The sequence below is a fragment of the Mytilus edulis genome, chromosome 2, assembly GCF_963676685.1.
Source record: "Mytilus edulis chromosome 2, xbMytEdul2.2, whole genome shotgun sequence".
Classification (NCBI taxonomy): domain Eukaryota; kingdom Metazoa; phylum Mollusca; class Bivalvia; order Mytilida; family Mytilidae; genus Mytilus; species Mytilus edulis.
Window position 1 is genome coordinate 86,135,748 of NC_092345.1, and position 24,930 is coordinate 86,160,677.

Sequence of the window (24,930 nt, forward strand, 5' to 3'; positions counted from 1 at the left end):
TTAGTAAATTTTTATTTTTTCTAAATAGAGTTATTTTGAAGGTATTGTTATTAAACAGCTATAATCCTCTTTAATCAAATTTCAAAACAAACTTTTTTCTTTTGAAGTTTTCTTTTGAAGTAAGCATGACCTAATTCTTTAAATATTTAAAAACAATATAATTTTTAATCATCTCAAATTCGGATTAGCAAACACAAGTCATCAGTCAAAAAAAGTCAATTAAACATGTTACCATGTCATTTCGTGCAATGGGATGACTCAATAATATTATTTGTCCTCTTCCTTCTCTAATACAGAAACCAAAATGAAGTATACATTACTATCATGACTATGTTAGTACATGTATTTATATCCCATCCAAATTATATAATCTTTTAATTATAATGTTGCTACCATGCACTGTGGAAGTCATTTTGATTTGATTTTTATTCATATATTCCAATCCAATTACTTGAAAACAGATTTATAACTAAAGAAAGATATTAAACACCCCCCCCCCCCTTTTTTCCATCTGTATTCTTTACATGACAGTAAGAATTCCAACTTACTTATTATTATATGAAGCACTAGATGATCCTAGGTTCATCAGTTTCATATCACAAAGTATTCCTCCCTTTAAAATCACACCTTAGCAGACACCCATTCAACCGTGGAAAATTGATCATAGATATGTTGTATACTGTTAGGGCAGGTAAATATATTTGTATATGATTTGACAACTCTAAATTCATAGGTTAGAATATTGGTTGTTAATATTCATGAATAATAAAAAGGCCCTAAAATGATATAATTAATGTCTGTCATCAAATAAAGACTTGAACTGTCAGGAAGTACCCTAAACAATGTAAAATTGAAACCAGCAGTTAAAACTTTAAAAATTTTATTGTATGCATGTATTTGTAGGATGGCAAATAGTTCTTGGATGTGTATATGAAGGTGTTTGATTGATTGATTGATTGTTGGTTGCTTAATGTCTAGTGGCAAATATTTCATGCATGTTCAGAACAGTAGGTGCTTCAAGATACAAAGTGTCAGAAACATTATATATGAAAATGTTTTTTAAGAGACAAAGTCTTAGAACAGAAGTATATGAAGATTTTGAAAAGACAAATTGTTGGAACTAGTAGAAATGTTTCAAGAGACAGTGTCAGAACTCAAAACTAATAAAAGTAAATCAAGAGAAAAAGTGTCAGAACTGATGAAAGTGTGTCAGGAGACAAAGTTTCAGAACTGATGAAAGTGTATCAAGAGACAAAGTTTCAGAACTGATGAAAGTGTATCAGGAGAAAATGAGTCGATGAAAGTGTATCAGGAGACAAAGTGTTTAACTGATGAAAATGCATCAGGTTACAAAGTGTCAGAACAAATCAGAAAGTGTATAATCAGGCGACAAAGTGTCAAAACTGACGAAAGTGCACCAGGAGATAAAATGTCAAAACTGAATATAGTGTTTGGACTGATAAATGTGTCAGAACTGAATAAAGTGTATGGACTGATGAATGGGTCAGAACTGAATAAAGTGTATGGACTGATGAATGTGTCAGAACTAAATAAAGAGTATAGACTGATGAATGTGTCAGAACTGAATAAAGTGTATGATGAATGTGTCAGAACTGATAAAAGTGTATCAAGAGACAAAGTGTCAAAACTGATGAAAGTGTATCAAGAGATGAAGTGTCAAAACTGATGAAAGTGTATCAAGAGATGAAGTGTCAGAACTGATGAAAGTGTATCAAGAGATGAAGTGTCAGAACTACTCACACAAAGGTTCCTGGTTTGATTCCTGTTCCAGGATGAAAATTTCAGGGACTGAATTTTCAGCTCTCCCATGACACCATTTGCAATTATGGTCTTGAGGAAACGATGATAGTCCGTCGGAAGTGGACAATAACTGGTTGACCCGTGTTAAGAGAGAGCCAAATCTCTTGCACATTAAAGACAACCTTGTAGATTTCGAAAAAGAGCAGGCTAATTAATGCCACTACAAGGCATCACTCGCACCCACAAAGTGGAAAGTGATTAATATAAGTTGCAAAACTTGTTTCCCAAATATAAATAAATAAATATGTTTAAACTAAACTGATGAAAGTGTATCAAGAGATGAAGTGTTTCAACTGATGAAAGTGTATCAAGAGATGAAACTTCAGAACTGATGAAAATGTATCAAGAGACAAAGTGTCAGAACTGAAGAAAGTGTATCAGGACACAAAGTGTCAGAACTGATTAAAGTGTATCAAGAGATGAAGTGTCAGAACTAATAAAAGTGTATCAAGAGACAAAGTGTCAGAACTGATGAAAGTGTATCAAGAGACAAAGTGTCAGAACTGATGAAAGTGTATCAAGAGACAGAGTGTCAGAACTGATGAAAGTGTATCAAGAGACAAAGTGTCTGAACTGATGAAAGTGTATCAAGAGACAGAGTGTCAGAACTGATGAAAGTGTATCAGAACACAAAGTGTCTGAACTCATGAAAGTGTATCAGAACACAAAGTGTCAGAACTCATGAAAGTGTATCAGAACACAAAGTGTCAGAACTCATGAAAGTGTATCAGAACACAAAGTGTCAGAACTGATGAAAGTGTATCAGGAAACAAAATGTCAGAACTAACAAAAGTGTATCAGGAGACAAAGTGCCAGAACAGATGAAAGTGTATCAAGAGACAAAGTGTCAGAACTGATGAAAGTGTATCACGAGACAAAGTATCAGAACTGATGAATATTATTCAAAAGAGAAAGTAGTATATGTAGATGTTTGAGAGACAAAAATTTTGGAACTACCAGTAGTAGAAGTGTTTCAGGAGTTAAAGTGTCAGAACGGATGAAACTGTTTTAAGAGACGAGGTGTTCAAACTGATGAAATTGTTTCAAGGGACAAAGTGTCTGAACTAATAGGAGTGTCAAGAACAAAAAATAATGGGAGACAATTTAACCATATATTATATAATTTTTATATAATTTTAACAACTTCAACAAGACATGATACATTTAATAACATTTCCTGTCACCTCTAAAGTTACATAATATTTACATTAATATCAGATAAAACAAAAGATTTGTAATGATATAACCTGACTGTATAAATGTCAATGATAACATTATAATCATTTAATCCTCTTATAACACTTCAACTGTTTATCATGATTCAACAACAACAGAAGGTTTTACTGATATATATAATCCTCAATTATGCAGCTCAATTAAATTTCTAGCCCAATTTTTTTTTCTTAGAAATTTCACTTCAAGAGAATATTACCTCTAATTCTGCAACCTGCATTTACTCAATCTGCACCATAGGCCACTATTCCAATGTCTTAGTCTGTATTAATTATTGTTTAGATGAGCAAGTATTTGCAAAACTTTGATAAGCAGGTAAGACTATAGACACATTTAAGAAAAATGTTGAAATATTGTTCTTCAGGCTAGTAGTTGGATTAAATTTTGGTGCAGACTGTTTACTGAAGAATGTGTTTGTTAACTTTTAAGTAGATGCATGTTTGAAAACAACTATTTGGGTCCGAAGCACATTGTCAGGTACAAATATTACACAAGAGTTTTTTTTGGTTTTTTTTTTATTGTTGAGCTCCTTTATTTTCTATGAGGTCTCTCAGTCTCCCCTCTGTCTGTTATTAAAGTTCTTAGATCTGGCATTGAGGTAGTGAAATTCAAATTGATTGTAAGAAAGATAACTAATTTATTCCCAACTGGAGTTTTTTATGCCATCTCTTAAATCTGAAAGCTGTTGACATGTAATGAATATGTTACATTCTCTACATATCTCAGAATATATAACAATATATTTGTGCAAAAATATTTTCAGAATGATTTCTTTATTTGGACCAACCTGGAAGTATGTCTGTATCCTTTCTTTCAACAAAAACTATACATGTATGTAAACTCTTATTAAAATCAAAGGTCAAACATGAATACCAAATTGTATGCCTTAGTAACTTACTAACTTCAACATGTAAAATATTGGCTAAATTTGTCATTTTGAAGCCTTTTATAGCTTACTATGGGGTATGAGTTTTACTCATTGCTGAAGGTATTACAGTGACCTATAGCTGTCAACATCTATGTCATTTGGTCTCTTGTGGAGAGTTGTCTCATTGGCAATCATATCACATCTTCTTTTTTTTATATTCAAATGTCATTGAGATAAATAAAATAGGCAAGTGCACTACTCATGTTTTGTAGGCAAATCTGTGCATATTTAGATGAATTCTGTCAAGCTGTTTTCAACAGTTGTGGATTAAAAATTGATATAATTAGAAATGTACTAAGCCATGGCATATGATTTGGTTTTTGTCTACACCAAAATACACTAAGATCAAATATTAAGATTGTAGGTACATAACTTAATGTTCTGATGAAGAATCAGTGCAATTTAATATTTTCTCTCAAAATTCAACATTATCTCTTGTAAAATCAAGAAAATCCAGGATGAAAAATGTATCCGATTAATTCAGAGAATGTCTCCATATTCTTTCCCCCGATATAATTACATTTTTACCAGAAAACTAACCAAAATTAAAACCGACAGAATCCTAAGTTTTGATGACTAGTTAGATTTATAAGGTCGCACCTCATGTGACAGTCATTCTAATCCATGTAATCCTTTGAAAATGACAGTTTTCAACAACTCCTAACCGGATATTGTTGGTAAATACTTATAAAAGTTCAAATACCCTGATCCACTTCTGTGGTGTGCCACTACTTCAGACACTTTAAATATAAATAAGGAAGTTGTGTCAACTATGACCTCAGTATTACAAAAGTCTTGACCTATCTATAGATGTACTTGAACAAATTCTTTCAAATTTTCCCTTAATATCAAGTGAAAAAATTTTAAAAAATATTCAAAAATAAGTTTTATTGACCTATAGTATATGACATTTATTTTTACTATCTCTGGATCAGATAATGACTTTCCTTTTTAACAATCTCAGGCTAAAAATGATAAAATGTCAAACATTTTTTTTTCTAGTTGTATCAGATTAGAAACTAGCTGCGGAACCTATGGTCCGCAAATAGTCAAAAAATAACATAAGGACCTAAGAGCTACGGTTCCGCAGCTAATTAGAAACATGCATGTTTGCCAACTTGCCACTTACATTGACAATAAAGTACTTTTTACAACTGGGTATTATTTACTGTTAACACCATATCTTCAGTCTAATTCACTCTTCAATCATAAATTCTAAACTATCTTTTCAAATAAAAGTGTAATTGATAATGGTGACAAAGGACAAAGAGAGAAAAATAAAATGTTTTTCACATTCTTTAGAGACCTTGTAATATAATCATATTAATTTAAATCTGTAATAAGTAGATATAATAAGAGGAAACCAATTTACATATATTTGTACCACCATCTCCTTAAATAAAATCCTATTTATTAAAATAGTGACATTTAATTTCATTTCATTACCAAACTGATGCTTTTAACTGACAAATAAATCTGACTGTTAGCCAAGACCAATCTAGTATATAATATTACATGACAAAAGATTATATAGCCGATAGTGAAAAGCAGGGATTGTTACAGAAGTGGGCCCATAAAATCAATAATCTATTTTCTATGTAATATGATAAACTGGTATTAATAAGAACAGTAAAGTGTCTCTTGATATATTAGATATATCCAATTATTGGTAATTGTACACACAAATACAAATATATATTTCGAATCAGATTTCTCTGCACTTGGCAAATGCTAGCCCTACCTCACAGTCTTTATAAGAACTCACATTGTCAGAGCATCAATGGGAACATCACCTGCATAGAACATATCTCCCCTTCTTTGGTCTACTGGACCGCACCTACCTTATAAACATTTGACTTCAATAAGCAAGTGTCTTTCCTGTACCATGTATTTCACTTATAGGGAGAAGGGAATCCTTACAATAATGCATTATGTTCAAATGTATTTATGGATTCCAAGATAATGTCTCCTGAAACTAACCTTTTTTCAAAAACATTCAGTCTATCTATAGTTCGTTATACTGTGAACATTAACCTTTGACCTACTATCCAAAAAATCAAAATGGTCTACTTTTTCCTAAGTTTTGCCAATTAACATTTTATCAGTAGCTACTGTGACTTTGTTTCAACATCAAAACAATACTGTCTTCTCAATCCCATTAGGCTTCAGAAAACCAAGTTTTGTAAAAGTTAGATATGTATGGTTCAGAAAATTTCATAGAGAAACCAAAATAAGCCAATATTTCAGTCTTAATATCAGCAGAGACCTTGTCTACTTGACCCACCTTCTAAATATATTACTTCAATAAGCAAGGGTCTTTCCTGTACATGTATTTCACTTGCACAGAACAGGAGTCCATGCAAGAATGTATTAGTCTTACTTTCTCCCCCTAAACTATTGATCATATGTACAGCTGCTTTATGGCTAGCAAGATAATGTACTGAAAAAAAAACCTTTCTACAACATTCATTCTATCTACAGTACTCAGTATTGTGAATGTCAACCTACGACCTACTAACTAAAATATAGCATCCAAAACCTTAAGGGAGTTCGCTTCTCAGTTTCAAAGTAATTAACTTTCAAATCACTAGTTTATATAGATAGGGGATTAATAAAGGAATCCAAAGAGCAAAAAAAATATATAGGTCAACGTGCTTGTTTTCAAGATATCAGCCATTGAATTTTTGGCGGGAAAATATTCTCTGTTGACTTTTCATAGCGTTATCATTGACAAGTTGAAGATCTCAAGAACTTTTAAAACTAATTAAAATTTTATAAGACTTTTACAGATGGCTTATCATTATATATGTAAAAGATTTACAAAAAGAAAAATGGGGGTCACCGGGTAAATTTTTTCAAGGCATTCAAATGGATAAAACCAGAGGATTGCGAAAATCTGACAAAAAATCTTAAACATGACAAGTCAGCTTCCTTAAGTTTTACCCAAATAACATTTTATTAGTAGCTTTATTGTGACCTTGAAGCCCAAATCAATAATGTCTGATCTTCTCAATCCATTGAGCAACAAAATCAAGTTTTGTCAAAGTTGAACATAATATATTGATTCAGAACATAACATTCAGAAACCAAAAAAGGTCAACATTTTAGTCTTAATATCAGCAGAGACCTTGACTTAGACCTCCTGACCCAAAATCAATAGAGGTCTTCTTGGTTTAAAAGATTATCGCTGGAAAGGATTACTTTTTCACAAGATTCAGTCCATGAAATGAAATGATCCCATATTTATGCCTAGATGGTCAGACACAGGATAGCATTCGTCCATTATATTGTGAGGTATATGTATGTATGGATTTTGTTGTAGCTCAGATACAACATGCTTTGAATGCATCAAAATTTATAATGTGTTAGTTATATCCTTATATCCTTTAAATGAAGAGATTATTGACTTCCATATGCATATATTGACATATATCTATAAACTATAAACCCTTGTGATACTTACATACTCAGGCTGTGAATTTTACAAGAGAACCTGATAGAAAGTATCAGATAATTATCTTAAAGACATAAACTAATTATTTTAAGTAAACTTACTGTATCAACAAATCTAAGATGTCTCACTCTTAAATCCATACTGGCTTCTTTCTGACTAGGAACAGTATGATGTAGGTCTGTAAATATCAATGAAGAATCAATAAGTCAGTAAGACAGGAAAAGTGTTAGCAGACAATTATTGATTCAATATAAATATATTTTATATCTTAACAGTCAGTGTTTTGTTAGTTATGTATAAATCCATAAATAAGTATGTTATAAAATTGAGAATGGAGTTGGGAAATGTGTCAAAGAGATAACAACACAACCAAAGAACAGAAAACAGTAGAAGGCCACCGATGGGTCTGGTCTTCAATACAGTACAAAAAATCCTGCACCAAGAGATGTGCTATATACATTTTAAGTAACATATACAAATACTGCAGATCTTAACAGAAATTTGAAGAACAAATATACCTTCATGATAGAACAACCTTCAAACTGATAAATTTAACCAATTAAGTTAACATACATCAGTGGCATCTGCACATTTCTAACACAAAACCATGTTTTACATCTCGAAACCAATGTTAAGCTGTTGCACTTTATTTTCAGGTACAATAAAAACAAATTTATGTGTAAATTAACACTATTATTGCAAGTATAGATTATATATATATATCTTTAACCTACTTATTATATTACATGTACAATAGATATAGGGAGATGTGGTATGAGTGCCAATGAGACAACTCTCCATCCAAATAACAATTTATAAAAGTAAACCATTATAGGTCCAGGTACGGCCTTCAACAACGGAGCCTAAGTTCATAAGCTATAAATGTCTAGGTAAAAGTTGACAAAATCATCCAGGATACATTTAAGCCTAGGAAACTTGGAGATCATATACTGTGGATTCATTATTATTCGTTGGTTACCAATTTTCGTGGATTTCGTTAGTACAGGTGAACCACGAGGGACAAATGTTCTAAAGGCTTATATCCAGATTTCGGCAAAACCATGAAATGAAATTTCCAAAAATATGAAGGTTTTCTTTATCCACCAAAATAGGTACCCACGAAAATAAATGCAGGATTGAATAAACTAAATATTTAAGTTAGCTAGATATGTAATTTGTCAGTACAATCATACATTTGATGGTGTTCAAGTTCAAGCTGAATGTTTCTAATTGACCTGTTTTCATTGAATTTTTATGGAAAATAACTTTTGTTTATTTGTATCGTCACGAAAAGAACACAGATTTCAATAAAAAGGCCTATTTCCTAATAATTTCATAAAATAATACTATTGTACTCAAAATTTAGTAGTAATTAACTCTATTACGAAGATATAAAACTGATATTTTTCTTAGTCAAGTTTTCACAATGTTTCATTTATGACAAGAACACTGTTCAATATTGACTGCATCTATCCAAAATCTTGATGAGCAACTTTTCAAACTTTTAAATGGTACAACAACATACTACTACATGAACTAGTAGTTAAATTACTAAACAGTATACTTACAAAAAAATGTACGTTAACTGGCCATTTTTTTTTCTAAAACTGTCATATTATAGTTAAAAGTTTTTTCATTTAACTTTGTAGTACTCTTGTAATGGTGTGAAATAAAATCAACAAATGTAACAAGGGATTGCAAAGTTTTAAACAAGTAGCCATGTACAGGAAATTCTAAAAGTATGCTGGTATAAACCTTCTTTAATTGAATCTACATATTTTTTTATAAAGAATTCATCAAAGATTGGAGAAAGGCAGATCTGATTATAACAACATCATCAGCATGTAACCTTCATATCTACATGTCTATTTCCTGTGATTATTACAGAAATGTCAATTATCTTCTAGGGATAATGTCATTATGATTACAGTTAATATGTATCATATAAACATATCATTCAGAAGGTTCAGGGTCAGGTCAATGGGAAAATATGCAGGATCATGCAATATTCAGTATCATATATAGGTTATGTTTTGGTAAAGATTGTGGGTATCTTATTCTTAAACTATAAAAATACAAAAATATTGTAGTGCTCAAATTTGTTTGATCGAACAGGGTTAGACTTTTTGTATCTAGTCCTTACCAAATATGTAAGACCCTCATGGATAGTCAAGGTTGTTGAAATAACAACTTCTCGTAGTTGAATCTAGACCATAATCATTAAGTCAAATATTTTAAGTAGGATGAAAATCATAACAGTTATTGACTCAGTTTTAAAACAGGAAAAGCATAACAATCTGTCTGTCAGGGTCCAGAATTTAATCTGCTACTTACTTTATACGCTTATAAAGCTGATTATAAAAAGGGATACCAAAAATAAGTTAGATTTTAGATTGAAGGAGGAAATAATATGGTGAACATGCATGTATAAAATGTATATATGTCTGCCTTTCTGTATTGACAACTGCAAATTGCACCTTCTTCATCCGATTTTTTATAGATTAAGAAATACCAGGCGTAAGAATATGTATTAATTGCCTTAAGAAAATCAACCTAACGATGTTGGAGTAGATCTGATTTGTAACTTCCTCCCCGAGCAGGGCTGGAACTGGAACTTCATATTTATAACTTCTACGACAACACCGCCTAGCATTGCACAGATATGCATTAAAATATGTATCATCCTTATTGTTCCTGGAAATAAGGAAATTGATTCTAATGTTTGCAAATTTCCCAAACAGTTTATTGTTATTTCATGAGGTTTGACTAACCTACTTTTATTTTGACATAATTATAAATAATCTAATGAAAGTTTTCTGGAATTGCCATGAGGTAATGTTCATATATAAATACTGTTCTTACGCTAATGATTAGTATTCACCACTTATAACTTTTAACCTTTTCTTAGTTTTAAGCTTTTTAAATACCAAGTTTTTCAAAAACTATTACAAATTGTGTGCTGTTTTTAATATATCAGACCTATTTGTTGCTATAACACCTGTTAGGCTGGTTATGGAAACCTTTCTTTGAAATGAGGTTTCAGGTATGATATAAATACACATAAAGTGGACAACAAGTCCCACAAGTCTAATTGACCCTTATAATTGTAATTAGGTTGAGGATCATGTTTAAAGTGTTTAAATTTACACACTACTCAAGACCTTGGAATTATGACTGCCAAAATATTACAAATTTATGATTAATAGCATTTCATTCAACAAGGTTTTTTTTTCAGATTATTTTAGAGACTTTCTTTGATAAATCATTCATCTTTCAATATGCATACCAGCATTATCAGAAATTTGTAAACACCTGATGTTTAGCTATGTCACTTCAATCTGACCTTATCAAAATGTGAGATTTCTGATAACTTAACATTCAAGCAGTCATTCTAAATCTATGAATTATTTTTATAGATCATATATCGGTCAGAATTTTGAAACTTTATCTTAATTTACTTTTTAAAGTCTCAATTTCATAATGCTTTAATTTCTATATCAGATATGATTATTATAAGTTATCCTTTAGTTGATCTTCCAGTTTTTTTTCTATTTAGACTTGCATGTTTTTCTTTTTGATCAGATTTACACAATTTGTTTTCAACAAAAAACTAGTAATCAGTAAAACAGAAGTGATGCTCCTAAAAAGGTGGTCAAATTATTTGTATAGAAAATATATATAATCAATGCAAAGAAAGATAACTCTAAATTGGTTCACACTACTAATGCTTTGCCAACTCTGGCGGCCGGGTAAACTAATATTATGAGAATGACGCTTCATTGAATGTACATCATTGAAGATTATATATTTTACTTAATGTGCCTTCTATAATTAATATTTTGACTGTTTTGTTGCCTTGTTATCTTACATTTTCTTGTTATTTCAATTATTACAACATGCATTTTGAGTACATTTACTTTGATCTGTGACTGCAGGGACTTTCTATACTAAAGAAAGTCCCTGGTGTCAGTGGTGACTGTCATCTTTTGTTTATTTGTATATTCAATATATATCAATTTAACTTTTATACTGACCCAGCTGCAAGGTGGAAGGGACATGAAGTGTTAAGCTTCAGCATCCTTTCTCTCTTCCAAAAAAGTATTTTCACATATTATAAGTAAACATGAGCACGGGCATTTGTGTATTCAGATGCATTCTTTTATTTAAAGATTTTTTCTGTTTTTAAAAGTTGACTCCTAAATTTTAATATCTAACCTGAATGTTTAAATTTTTTTTTAAATAATATAGCATAATTTTATAAACATAACAATTCTACTGTATTTGGTTCTTGCCATTTTGAGATCATATTTATATATATATCTATAGTAAGATGTTTCTATCATCAGTTTAATACTAGCGCTACCTTCAAAGAGGAAAATACACTAATGACACAGAGATATTTTGATTGAATGATTGGTGTTAAATGCCATTTTCAACACTATTGTGCTATTTTGTGGCGGTCACTTTTGGTGGAGAAAGCTGGAGAGTCTTGAATGAACCACTGACCATTGCTAGTCAATTAAGATTAGAGTCAAGTGCACCTCCCCAGCCGGGATTCGAACTCACAGCCTCAGTGTTAACTGGCTAATAATACCCAGTAGTTTGACTACTAGACCACTTGGTCACCAAGGCCCCCACAGAGATATGTTGTTTGAAGTGAGTGAAAGTGGTGGGCCAAATGATCTCAGTGGAATCAGATATGCAAATGCTAGCTAGTACAATTACAGATCAAATATCATTGCCTTGTCATAATTGGTTCCGCTAAAACTGACCTTATCACAAATTTAACTTTAAACAATGCTAAAGTTCCAGTCAATGAACCATGTCAGACAGTAACAGTCTGAAGGACAGGACAATATAATCACCATGGAAATGTGATAAACTTATGCTTAGGCTTCTGAAACTGCATACTAAATAGCACTAACTTTTGTAGAAAAAATGCGTGTCTTGGGCATGTATAAAATTTCAAATCTTGGTATCTAATTATCTACAACCACTGGGTCGATGCCACTGCTGGTGGAGTTTTAATTCCTGGAGAGCACTTCTGTGTTGACATGTTCGAATAATCATTGATATGGTCATAATTATAAATTAACTGTTTACAAACCTTTGAATTTTTGAAATACTAATAAGGCTTTTCTACCTCAGGAATAGATTACCCATAAAAGGACATAAATAACAAAATTGAACTTGTAAACTTTTTACAATTAATCTTGTGACAATACAAATTTAACTGCATACAAAATATCTTTGGTTTACCATAAGTGTTTCCCTAAAACTGACCTATATAATCACAAACTTTCACAATTTTTTGACAGCAACTAGAGGTCACAGGAGCATGACGAATAATGATGCATAAGTGTCCCCTTTTGACACCATTAAGGCAAGAACAAAAAGACTGTCTTGAATTTTTGGTGAATTATTTACAGTATTTTTATTATAACATTCTATTGGCAAATATTATTCAATCATCCTGGACCAAATTGGGCAGTCTACATCTTGCCACTTAAAAAATCCCTAACTTTCTTAGTGGTACATATTACAGTTGTACTTACGCATACATGTACCTGGATTGAATGTATTCTATAAAATGATATAAGTTAGCTGAACTTAGGCTATTGACTGGCACAAGATCAATAATCTTTTTATCTTTTAGAACAAAGTTAGGGGAACTTAATCTCTGACCAGATAAATGTCAAAAGGTAAATAGGTTGATGAACTACTTATAATCTGCACAAACATAAAGATGAGTATCAATACTGCGAAATCAAAAATATTAAAATGGAGAATGGAAATGGGGAATATGTCAAAGAGACAACTGCCTGACCAAAAAGCAGATAACAGCCGAAGGTCACTAAAATATAATGGGTCTTCAACCATTCAACGCATTTATTATTGCGATTTTTTAAAAATGGACATACGGTATGTACATGTATGCATGTGAGATTGATTATTGCAATTTCCGGGAAACTTGCAAACAAATAAATGCATAAAATATCATATTGCAATTCTTGTTATAGCGATCATCACATAGTTGCATTATTCATATTAATAAAAACCTCACAATTATTTCTGATTTACAGTAAAAAAAATATAACTAGATGTGGTATTATTTCACAAATGACCCCATATACAACCCAGGTGCTTCAGATAAGTAATTGAGCAGTTCTTTTAAGGCCTTTGAAACAAGACAAAAGTATAACTGAAGGTAACCTTGTGCTATGGATCAGAAAACAGTTCATAAGCCTTAAGGCCCTTGGGCTGATATTGATGTCTCGGGATGATACGACATATGATACGGATTTTGCCATGTATTATTCTCTATATACATGTATAACATATTTCAACATTTAAATTGTCCTCTTGTCAATTTTGAATTTAATTGAAAAATATTTTCAGGTAACATAGTTATATTTTTAACATTTCCCATCTTTATTCTTTTGTCACACAGTACAGATACTGCAACTTAAAGTGAACAGAGAAATCAATGTAGTAATACTAAAATGTTTATATGTATAGAAGGGAAAAAAGCTGTTTCCATATACAATAATGTATACTTATATATAGCTATAAACCTTCTTAACTCAAATGTTTACATGAACATAGAGTTGCACTAAGTAAATATGTGTCTCCTATATCTTTTGGCACATTAGGCAGCAACCATTTGATTTTCTGGGGGGGGCTATGGTTTTTTTTTCTGTGCAAACTTTTTTTTCGCCTTCGGCGAAGAACAATCTATTTGTTTAGCGACAAACCGAAGACAATTTTTTTCTTTCAATTTTAGCATTACATATAGTGGCAGCTGAGGGTGAAACAAACAATTTTTTTTACTCAGGGTCCAAAACAAATTATTTTTTTCACCAAAACCTGGAAACAAACTTTTTTTTCCAAAAAAAACCATAGCCCCCCCCAGAAAATCAAATGGTTGCTGCCTTACTGAAGATTGACCAAATTCTCACACATGGTAATTATGTATCATCACAAATCTGATGGTTTGACAGTGGGCCAAATACCTTCTTGACTGATAAACTGCTGACACTAGCTATTTAGACTGACAAACAAATGACATACCTGGCAAATTTAAATAAGTTATTTAATCATACATGTATTTCAGGTTATATAATTACATGTATAAGCTTTGTTTTTAATTATTGGAAATATTTCATGTATGTGGTTGACAATTTGTAAAAGCATATAATATCTTAATACCATTTACATAACATTTTAATTTTAGAGGAAGATTCATTTAAAAGGGAAGAATATAATAATGAAAGAAGATGTCAAAAATATGTTTAAATCAAACAAATAGAATTTTATTAACAAACACTTTTACAATGTTACTAAATATAATGGTAGTGATTTACTATTTGACTAAAACATTTATATGACATTTTTTTTTCAATTACTAAACTTAAACCTTGACTAAGTACATCAATTTTTCCAGTATTTCAATTATTGAAAACATAATAAATTATAAGCATCATAAAAAATTTTGAGATTGATAGTCCATCATCTAAGAAAATCGTTACCACACTACTAATAATTAAAGAACCTTAGAGAGCGCGCTCATATACCCCATGCCCAACATTGTCACTGGACAAATAAAATAACTCCTAGAAAAAACCTAAATCATAATTTCCTGTCAATATGCACATCTACATAGTATGTCCTTATTATCTACAAAGTTTCATGAAATTCTGTTGTGTGGTTTCAGAGGAGTTGCGATGACAAACTGCTCAGTGGTATATTTGGGCAAATAAGTTCAAAGGGGCGGAACTCCTCGATCATAATTAATTATAATTTCCTGTTGATATGCACATGTACATGTATTATGTCCTTATTATCTACAAAGTTTCATGAAATTCTGTTGTGTGGTTTCAGAGGAGTTGCGATGACAAACTGCTGCAGTAGTATATTGGGGCAAATAAGTTCAAAAGGGCGTAACTCCTCGATCATAATTAATTATAATTTCCTGTTGATATGCACATGTACATGTATTATGTCCTTATTATCTACAAAGTTTCATGAAATTCTGTTGTGTGGTTTCAGAGGAGTTGTGATGAAAAACTGTTGCAGTAGTATATATGTATATTGGCGCAAATAACTCCTAAAAAAAAATGGAATCATAATTTCCTGCCGATATACACATCTACATACATGTATAAGTAGTATGTCCTTATTATGGAAAAAAAGGTTTCATTAAATTCTGTTGTGTGGTTTCAGAGGAGTTGCAATGACAAGAACAGGACTAACGGACTGATGGATAGATGGACAGGTCAAAAACATTCTACCCACGAAACTTCGTTGCATAGGGTATAATAATTTATTGTTAGATCTGTGAAACACAAAATAGATAAAAAAAAAAAAAGAAAATAAGAAAATAATGGAATAGTTTCCAATGATACAACTATCCATTAAAAGTTCAAATGAAGTAGATGAAAGCAATAATTTAGGCAACCATTCAACAATTAGAAAATACCATACAGTACAGTTAGCTGACAAAAGGCCCTGACATGAAAAATATGAAACAATTCAATTGAGAAAACTAACAGCCTAAACTTGTCATATATACACTTTTAATAAAAAAAAAAATAATCTCTTTTCTAGTCAGTAAAAGCAATACTTTTGTGGGTTAAAATCAAGATGTGTGAAATTATTATAAATACATAATGATTTAAATTTAATGAAACCAACACTTTAATTTGGGGCTAAAATAATAGTGAAACTGTAGTTAATTGTTAGAAGTACAAAAAAAATGTACAATGCAATATCTAATATTATAAGAATGTAGCACACAGAAGGTATATCTAAGGTCACCTTTAACAAATAAGTTTGATGTTGTCTACACAATTGGCTTGTTGAGTTGGTACATGTATGTACATGTAGGTAGGTCATGTAGCTAGGGATTATATCTTATTTTGCCAACAAGATAAGTTTCATGTTTTAAACAAGAAACTGACATTCATGACCATGATGACATTAGAGCAAGAAAAAATGATTTTTTAAGGAAGCCTGTTATTTAGATAGGCTAAGATAGGCAATATCCAACCACTATCCAACCATTTAAATTCATTTTTGGCTATGTACTGGGATATTTTGGATTTAGTCCAATTTTTTGTCATGTCAACAAGAGCCCTACATGTGTACGTATGTATTGGTAGTTGTGGAGAATGGTCCATAGATTTACCCTAAAACATAAAATCACTTAAGAATAAAATTGCTACTTACTCCATATTGAAATGTTTTACTGTATAAATGAGGAATTAAATAGTTTCACTATTTGTCATTGTGTGACAATAATCAAAATAATATGGTAAAAGTCCTAAAACTCACACATGTACACATGTACAGTCTCCTATCAAAATGGTAAAATCAAAATGACAGTAAAATTGGGTCAACAACAAATGCTACTACAAAAAAAGTAAAAGAAGTTTTTGTCATATAGTGTCAGAGGAGTTACATTCACAAGGTGACTGATACAATGTACTATTGCAATACTCTAAAAAAAAATATTGAAAATTCCATTACTCCCCAAAAAACAATCAGCACAAATTTAAAACCACTTTAATAACATAATCAAATGCTAATGATGGCAAAAAATACCACAAAGTATAAAAGTTAAATCAGTGTTCTCCCCAGGGCCTTTTAGCATCATGGTAATGTGATGATACATGTATATTTCTTGAATGTGATGCTATCTGAATTGATTTCCTTATTATATGTTGTGTTATGGGTGTTATGCTATTATTTTTAGAACAAGATGGTACATTTTTGTATTTCAAATTTTCCTGTTTACTAGGATGCTATTTGATATATCTGGGGGAAACACTGAGTTTTTTTTTTAATACTGACACTTAATTCAGAAATGAAGGGGACATTTTGAGGATTTTTGAAGGAGAGTCCAGAGACTCATCAGTTTTGACCATGGTGAGTCCAACATTTCATAAGAACATACTTTATTGCAATGTGATTTACTATTTTAGTCTCCATGACCTAATAGTAATACAGCAATGACATGACATTAAATTCAGATTACCTTCAAACTTTTGCTATAAAATGAGGATACAAAATGTATGTGTGTTCATTTAGCACAAAATTTTACAATCTTGATGCATCTATGGACTCGCTAGTTTGCAAATGGTGAGTCCAAACAGATTTTCAAGAGGCCAGGACTCATGGACATGCCTTAGTCATTGTAAATGAGAACCCTGCTTTAGCATATGGAGGCATCACACTTAAGCGAAGACCATCACACTTTAGGGTGACTATCCTACTTAAGCCTCCCAATTGCACTTTAAAGTCCTACAGATATATTGGATTTATTAACATATGTATCTATAATACTAAAATAACGAGGTCCAGTTTGTCAGCCGTCATGGGGTTAAAACGACAAATCAAAGAATTCAACTTTATATACATGTATAGCCAATATAGGACAATGGTGTAGATTAAAAATTACACCAATCCTCACAGAGACCCTTTTGTTTTCCACATAATTAATATTGCCAATAATTAACAAGTTCCAGGTCGAATCTAATACCAATACCAAAAGTATTCACCTGTTACCTATTACCTTATCTGTACGTTCCGCATCTGACAGGTGCACCACTAAACGGTATATTTAGGATTTTGCTATATACACGGGTCATTGACACAGGGTTGACACTACTTAATTCAAGCGTTATCAAATTGCTCCCTATTGTAATATTTTAATCAGTAAGACTTTCTAAGATAACAATACGAATACTAAAAATCTGGACTTAAAATAAGGCGTATAGGTACAGTTTTCAATTTGTTAGAAGGCATGACGTAAAACAGCGAATAAAAGAATTCAACTTTATTCATAACTAAATATAATTAATATTACCAATAATTGATTAGTTCCAGGTCGACGGTTCAAACAGAAAGATTTGAAAGAAGAGAAAACTGTGTATCTTATAATCGGCATGACTTTAACAGATGACAATGCCAATACTAAAATAAGGCTTACACATACATAGTTATATACTTTAATTCAGTCACTGACCCGCGATACCATGGGTGTGTTCTAGTATATATATGAAATGTACATGCATCTTTTTAATTATCTTCTAAAATTACAAGTTTTTTCTTTAAGCGCTGAATTGACCAGGTGCAGATATGACTTGTAACCTTATGAGGTTGGGAACAATATAACTTCAATACAAGTTTATCTCCATAGGGATCAGGTCCTTTCGCACCCTACATGTTCATACCTCACATGTTCACCACTTAGGTTCATTCGCACCCAATTTTTATTCCAATTCTTAAATAGGTTATAGCAATACACATACCAAAACATTCATTATTAAGATTTATTCAATACAAAAAAAATGTTGTCAGAATGTCCATAACTCACTTTATTTTTGGCATGACTTTAACAGATGACAATGCCAATACTAAAATATTTTGAAGCAATGAAAAAAAAATTCAAAAGGGATAAACATCTGGAAACATCTGGCCTGGCAATGTTCAATTTTAATTAAAGCATAGTCCAAATAAAAGGGCCCCAATGGGAGTACCTTCATGATAAATAGCAGTAAAAATTCTTGCAAAATGACATTGACAATAATTTTAGGTCCATGACAATGAAATGTACTTTCTTTAAGACAATAAAAAATTTGACATATTTTGACGAATCAAGTTAAATATTTTCCAATAAATGACGGTAACGATAATTATTTGAGACCTCTGACAAATAACAATAAGGATATGATGATGAATCACCGTAAAATTATAACCAATTTGACGCTAATGGTATCTGTATTTCCCACTTCTGTATATGGATGGGTACGTCAGATTCCTATCGGCTATTGTGTGATGGGTTGGTCTGCGCTTAAGCCGCAGTGCACACACAGATAGAGTTTTAGGTAGCCGTAAAAGACTTTTTGACGACTGACAGTATTTTTTTTTTTAGGGCACCCTCAAGTAATAATGATTGTTGAGAAGGCTTCAACCACAGAGGCTGGAATTTTAGTAAATATACCAACATCTTTTTTATATATTTATCACCAAAATTCAAGCGACTTTGTTTCAACTTTAACTCTGTTTAAATGTATATATATATGTTATTGTTAATGATTTTTCTTTGTCATATTATTTTTAAATTAAGTCCATATGTACATAGCTCACAATTTCCGGGAAGTTTTACACTCCTACCTAGGAGTCTACTCCCGTATTCCGGTCTCACTAATTAGCGACAACAAGAATTTTAGCGACAACAAGCGTCAACAAGCGACAAGAAGCGACAACAAGAATTATTTTAGCGACAACAAGCGACAAGAAACTATTTAGCGACAAGAAAACATTTTTTTTAATTAAAATTAATTATTGCAATAAATATTAAAAGAATATGCAAAAGAAAATAATTTTAGCGACAAGAAAGTTAAAATTGATAGAAAAAAATGAAACATTATTTACATATTATTTTATCATCTATTATGAATAACAGCCAGTAACTGTATTACGTTTAATTATTGCATAAAGAGATTACTTTTCCTTGTGTTTTAGAACATATTATTTATCTTATAATTTGTTTTTTAAAACTCTTTTCGTGCAATATATATTAAGCTCGCTAAATGAATTATTTGTGCATCATTGTCCAGAAAATATTGACACAAATTGTTTATGTTCATGTTTATACATACATTATCTTATACATATTCTTCATATTTAAAAATTAAAAAAAAAGAAGCTCAATCTCTTTCTTCTTCACAAATGTTAAATTTCTTCATCTACCAATATACTAATATAAACTTCACAATCTCTTTCTTCCTCACAAATGTTTCATTTCTTTGTCTATCCAAGGATTTGTATATTGTATACTATACAAATCCTTGGTCTATCTATATAAAGATAAAACATTTTAATTAGACATATCTGCTCGTATATTTAAAAAAAAAACATTAAATACAAATTTCTTTATATCTAATAAAAAAAAATGTTTTCTTGTCGCTTGTTGTCGCTAAAATAATTCTTGTTGTCGCTTCTTGTCGCTTGTTGACGCTTGTTGTCGCTTCTTGACGCTTGTTGTCGCTAATTAGTGAGACCCCCGTATTCGGAAGAAGAAGAAGAAGTTGATACACTTGCTACATCTTGACTATTGATGTCTCAGCTATGCAGTGTCAGTCTCATTGTGCCTCTCGACAGGCAATTGCTTCTTTCCATTGGAATATCCACTTTGAACGTATATTTTACTCGTAAATACTAAATTTACGTTGATAGATCATATTCATAGTGGATCTTCCCATGGATTTATCAATTTTAAATATGGATAGAAGCAAGTGCTCGTTTCTCGACCTGCTGATTCCCCGACTCCTGAAGATTTGGAGCTATGACATATATTGACACCTTTAAATCCATTAACACTTACAGATTGTCTATAGAAAGCAGCAACTCACTGCCCAACTGAATGAAAATTATATTATGCAAGTTACAATGCTAGCTTTCTTCCAAGGGAGATAATTTCCTAATTTAGTCAATTCAGATATCGGCTATGTTCGCCCTAATTAAATACTCGCCCTAAGAGGGTTACACTAATGTCTTGACAATGTCCTGACAGTGTCCTGACAGAAATGAAAATGCTAAATACTTTTTTATCATTGGAAGTATTTACTTGAAATTTGGAACCAAGCAAGATCAGAACTTATATCTAATAAATAAAATTAAAAAAAAATATTTATAAGAGTTAGAATACTTGACCTGACCAACTTGACTTTGAAACTACTAATGTCCTGACCGATATGAAACGGATAAATAATGTTTTATTTTTGACAGGATAGAATTCAAATTCGATACCAAGTAAGATTTAAACATTAATAATAAAACATGTTTTAGCCAGGCGCGTAGCTACGTTTACGTCAAAACGCCCGGGCGTATGTATACTTGAATTTTGGATAAAAAAATATATTCTAATCTCAATAAACTAAAATTTTATAAGCCTTGTAAATCTTTCTTCAGTGGCTTGTATAATTGCGAATAAAAGAGACGAAATTTACTTTTCAATCAAAAGGTATCCGCGTATTATAAATTTGTTCATCGTCTGTCAAAGTCTGACTGTACTGTGAATTCTACTACTTTCCCTTTGTTTAAAGCTACTTCTTACTGTTAAGATTTGCATTTTTGTCGAGCCTGCAACATTTCAGTCGCGAAAGCGAGACATAGCGATCCTAGATTCCGTTGGAGGCGTCAACATTTAGTTTCAGCATGTTGTTAATCGTTGTTTTTTTTATATATATATCAATGATTTCATCAATGATCGATCATCAATAACTTTGTCAAACAATCATGATATTTTACGAAAGTTGGACACATAATTGATTTGCTCGTATTTACTGATAAAAGAAAGTTGTTTTTGCAGTTATATAACAAGTAGATAAAGTCTGGGGTTAGTTTGTTACGCATTAATTAATTTGTCTAACCTTCATCGAATTTTATGAAACTTTAGCAGAAGCTTTTTTATGATTACTGTCTTAAGCAAAATTTTATAAGAATTTTATTTTTATTTTTCAGTTGATGGACTTATTTTTTCGCAATTAACAGACGGTCTGGTAAATTTGTAAACCTTTATAGATTGTCATATGAAACATTGGCAAAAGAAATTATCAAGAAAAAATATCTGAGGAAAATCTTTAATATTTTCAATCCCTGTAATGGACTGATAAATAGATTTTTTTGCGGGAAGTTGTCCTAGACCGGAGTGCCAGAATTCCACGGAAATCTTTACGAATTTTCATAATACACCTGAAAATCTATCAAAGTTGATTATTCCATGTCCACTAAAGAAATTTGCACATAAAAAGAGGTCTTGGTTGAGTGATTGTTTTACCCCATGGCTCCTTTTAAACATATTTTAAAGTAACTGGTTTGGTCATTTTCTCTGAAACCAATTACCTTTATATCTCGAATTAACATAATGAATAAATTAAACACAAAAGATATCACATTAGACTCTAAGTATGTTTTAAATGACATAAAATAAATGGTATCTCGTTCTTGACAACTCGTTAGCTTCAGGGGGCTTCGCCCCTCGAACCAAATACCAACAGGTGCTATGACCAAGACCCGATGGGGCCCTTAGACTTCATGTCGAGGTTCAGGCGTACACTTGAAAATGGCCTAGCTACGCCACTGTTAGCCGTTTCATTTCGGTCAGAACATTAGTAGTTTCAAAGTCAAGTTGGTCAGGTCAAGTTTTCTAACACTTATAAATATTTTTTTATTTTTTGTAAATTTTATTTGTTAAATATAAGTTCTAATCTTGCTTGGTTCCGAATTTCGAGTAAATCCTTCCAATAATAAAATAGTATTTAGCATTTTCATTTCACATTTGTGGAAAAGATGGACAGTATTAGGGTTACGACAATTAGAACAGACATTCGATGGCGATCAACCAACTGGTGATGGCGTCCGTAACATTTTCGAAGGAATGATGTCAACTTTACCTCTTGGAAGTCTTTGTTTAGTAGCTTTTTTGTCAGCAGTAACCCTCTATCAAGGGCAAAATTATGATAGGAAATTTAAGCTCTGGAATATCGTATCGGCTGGGAGATATATACTCAATATACCAAATGTTGCTGCATAGAAGTAGGAGAGACGAGATCATCTCTTTCCTCGTAAAGTTTTTTCTCAATCGACCCTTTTAGGTAATTTCTAGATATAAGTCAACATACAAAGCTAAAATAACTGTATCTTTTGCTTTCTTTATTTCAGGTTCGTTGTGATTGATACGTTCATCGTAATCACCAAACTTTGAATCATTTGATGGGAGAACATCATCTATGTAGCGGAATATGAAGTAAACGGATAATGCTAGGTCTTTTTAGTTTCACTAAGAAGCTCAAGTATGAGGTTCCCATCATTTGAATTAAGGACTCGGAACAAGTCGACAAGAAGAGAGGCACAGTTGGTTCCCATTGGAGTTCTGTTCAAACACTTTTTAAAATGTTATTACTTAACATGTTGTCAATCAGGAAATCAAGCATTTTTATAATGTCAGTTTCAAAGAATAATTTGTTTGATTCAGAGAGTTTTTTTAACGTAAGATTTATATCTCCCTAAGACAAGATATTTGTATCGACGTTGGCCATTTTTTTTTATGAAAAGCAAGACCAATTCTTTTAATTTATAATTTAAAAGTATAAGTAATTGAAAATACTTGTACGAAGAGTATTCAAAGCAAATTGTTTCATACTATTGCATGAACTATTAAACGTCAGTCATTTATTCCAAAACAAGAAATGAATTCTATTGAAAATCTGATTCTTGAGCTTCCGAGCATATACACACATATATATATATATATATACAGAACGAGATGTTTAAAGATGTCACTTTTCTCAACTGAACTATCCACATGATACCATATGATAAGTAAGGTATATTTGTCTTTTTATCTTTTGCTTTCACATTCTCAGTGTATATGTTAGCGGCAATAAGTGAAATTAGGGATTAAGCTTAAATCCTAGGCAATAAGCTAACGCCTAGGCATTAAGCTATTGCCTGAAATTTTCAGGCATTAAGCTTATTTCCTGAAATTTGATGATGATTATTTATCCTATTGCCGAACATGATTTTAGGCAATAAGTAAACTCTGGAATTTATTATGTTTATGCATATTTTGTGATTTATTCTTGATATATACAATCGTTTCTTAATTATATTTCTAATATTAAATGTATAAATATACATTCATTTGACAGATCTTCAAAAGAAGCTTTAATTTGTAATTTTAACAGTTAAAAAACAGAATTAACTCATGCTTTTTTCATGTTTTTGTGGTATTACAAAATATTAAAAAGATTTAAAATTAAAAAAAGCGATTGTATCCAATTAAAAAAGGGGGCGGTTCTATAGAATAATTATAATATTTATTTGTAAATTTGTACACTTCATTAGTCGAGCTGGTTTGAACTGTTCAAAAATAGACAAAATTAAGATATGATTTTTTGCCGTCACACCATGCATTTTCCAATTTTTTTTATTTGATAAGTAAATACCTTTGCTAACGCAGTTCCACAACTTGTGATGACAAAATAATTTCAAGACAAATTTCTATCAAGTTTTCATTTTTTAAAATTATTATTTGATGCGTTTTAATATAAATAACATATTTATTAGTGATTCTATTTCCGGTCTCTTGTGGACAGTTGTCTCATTGGCAATCATATCACATCTTTTTTTTATATTTAGGATGAAACTGGGCCCTGTTTTTTTTCTTTTACAGTAATGAAATAGAATATTTGAAGTACTCAGTATTTATATGAAAGATGTACGATTATATATTTACTTTTTAACTATTTTCAATTCAATTTAATATAAAACATATTTATATTTGTTTACTCATTTTTTGTTTCAAAGAGTTTAAATGTACAATTATAGTATCAAAATTATTTATTACCATTAAATTTAAAATCAACAAGTATTTTCTAATAATTTATCGTTTTTTTTAAATTAAAGTTGTTGGTTAAATTTGAAA

General features: G+C 31.1%; 1 protein-coding gene across 4 annotated transcripts in view; it reads right to left on the bottom strand.

Annotated features, from left to right (window-relative positions):
• The window catches only part of LOC139513240 (transmembrane protein 198-like), a 56,717-nt gene that overhangs the window by 20,614 nt on the left and 11,173 nt on the right, over nt 1–24,930 (bottom strand). For 2 of the 4 annotated variants that reach the window (XM_071301545.1, XM_071301552.1), the window contains exons 3-4: nt 20,827–21,008; nt 7,538–7,614 (exon numbers count right to left, since the gene is read on the bottom strand). The gene's annotated coding sequence lies outside the window, so the exon portion shown is untranslated. Of the gene's footprint in view, nt 1–548; nt 708–7,537; nt 7,615–20,826; nt 21,009–24,930 lie in introns of those variants that run through there. The other 2 variants (XM_071301548.1, XM_071301557.1) reach the window with 2 other exon arrangements.